Consider the following 2,429-nt stretch of genomic DNA (forward strand, 5'->3'; position numbering starts at 1 on the left):
CACATTAGGAATTGGTTTGGCACTGATTTCATGACTCCTCCCTGGCTGTAGGGTAGCAAGTGAACCCAGGTATTGATTTGGTAGATCACATGGGAATCCTAATCATCGGTCGACTTAAAGAGATAAGCCCAGTGCCACAGATGCATTCTTTTTTAACGGCAAATAAAGGTAGAGAGCACACTGTTTGCTTTCAATGTAACATTCACTGATATATTCGGTATGCAGTGTCGCTCTCACCCCAGACCTTTCGTTACCCGTGGCACTCTGTTCTCTGCACCCCCTTGTCTGAAGGGGAAGCTGAGGAAACCTTCACACACCAACCCCACCCCCTTTGAGGATGGTGCCTTTTGCTTACTCTTGTCATCACTACTGATGTTCTATGATTCCCTTCACAATGAATCTTAACTTGAATTGCATTGAGAATACGAAAGAAGGTACGGTGACTTTTTACATGGCTTCTAGGCAGTTCCAAATGTATGTCCACATGTAGATGGGAGTGGCGGGTCACTTCTCAGGAGTTTTCTCTGAAACAGGAGCTGGGTCTTAGCTGGAGCTGGGAGGAGTGTGGGAGGAAATATCGAGTGACACGCTCAGGGGGTCAGTCCTCCTATGTGGGAGGCCAACCTTCACGTTCTTTCTTTCCATGACTCTTAAGGAACCTGTAGGGACTCTACGTATGAGAACCCTGGTGGCATAGTAATTACAAGTTGGGCTGGTAATTGCAAGGTCAGCAGTTTGAAACCACCAGCTGCTGGGCAAGAGTACGACAGGGCTTTCGACTCCCATAAAGAATTATGATCTTGGAGCCCCTCAGGGTCAATTCTACCCCATCCTATAGCGCCGCAGTGACTCCATGGCAGGGATTTGGTTTGGTTTTGTAGGGACTCTAAGAGTGATTTCTACAAATAGTATCCGATTGTTTGAACGCCTTAGCTGGAACAATACCACGAGAGCAGAGAGCAGGTGAAAACGTTTCCTGTGGCCATCAGCAGAATTTTGTGAACACATCGCATGTGTCCTGTTGTTGTAATGCTCAGTTGTCTCACACAGAGATGATCTAAGCCTCTCCTTCATAGATCAGCTCTGGTACCGACTTAGAGCTCTTCAAACAGTGCCACCTGATGCTGTGTGAGAGTTGTCCCTGACATGGCCTTGGGCTCTCTCCTGGTACCTTTCCTGCCCTAGCTGGTTTGTGCCAAGCAGAGAGATTGTCTCTGAGTCGCCTCGGCCATCATCTCATCCCTGCTTTCCTTTTGGAGTCTCATCAAGGAGGCAAGGTTAGGGGAGATGACCCAGAGTCGGCTTCTGGTAGACTATCAGGCATGGGTTCAAGACCTTACTAGTGCTGAGATTTGACATGTATTATGTCATCTACTTCTTTAATTGGATTATCTGACTTTATTGAGAATTTCTTCCTCTGTTACAGGGATCTTTCTAATATGTAAAAGTAAACACAGGATTTCATACTTCATATTTGCATTGTCTCCTGGAGTCCAATTATACACTCTGATCTGGAATGTACCCTCCAAACTGCATTTGCTCATCTTTGACCAACTACGCTCTGCTCGAACCATACCGAGTTATTCCTGGCTCTCTGAGAAGGTGATTCTCTTTTGTACTAATGTGCTTTAGAAAACTCCGTTTTCTTTGCCTAAAAATTGCCTCCTATCCTCAAGTCTCCCTAGAAAATCGTACTCACCGTCAAGTCTCAACCAGAGGCCACCACCTTCATGCAGCCTCTTCCCCACTCTAACTCCTAACACTCTCCCCACCTGCAAGCAGAGCGCATAATTTCTTCTTCTGTGATTATTTAATATCCCAATGATATGCAAATTAAGGACTTCCCAATCCCTGACCCAATGGTTCCCTTATATAATGCAACAGTATTGTATATGACAGGGCATAAAATAATTAATGTATATCAATTCACATATATAAAAGTACCTGTTCAATTTTTTTAACCTGATAGGGCAAATAATAAACCATTGTTGGAGACCACTGCACTGGACACAGAGATCCTTGAAGGTGAGGTCTTGCCTTAGTCTCATTTTATATCCTCCATCACCATTATTGTAAGGGACCCCAAATAGGGACCCGGTAAGTAGCTGGGAGGTTAAATAAAAGAGTCTGGAAAACATAAACCGTTGATAAGTTTTTATGATGCAGGTTCTGTAAGACAAAGTTGATAAATGATAAATTATAGAGTGAGCCAACTCAAGTGATGGTTATTAAGGTTGATTAAAAAAAAGAATAAAAATCCTTGTTCACTGCCATGGAGTCAATTCTGATTTCTAGCTGCTCTATAAGATAGATTAGAATTATTAACTGGGCTTTCTAAAACTGTAAATAAATAGTGTTGCTTGTTTGGGGTTGATGGTGGATTTGAATTTCTGACCCAGAGGTTAACAGCCCAACAGATAAGCCACAAG

This window comes from Echinops telfairi, unplaced genomic scaffold (assembly GCF_000313985.2).
Source record: "Echinops telfairi isolate 266 unplaced genomic scaffold, ASM31398v2 ScPeMD7_7400;HRSCAF=8409, whole genome shotgun sequence".
NCBI classification, from domain to species: domain Eukaryota; kingdom Metazoa; phylum Chordata; class Mammalia; order Afrosoricida; family Tenrecidae; genus Echinops; species Echinops telfairi.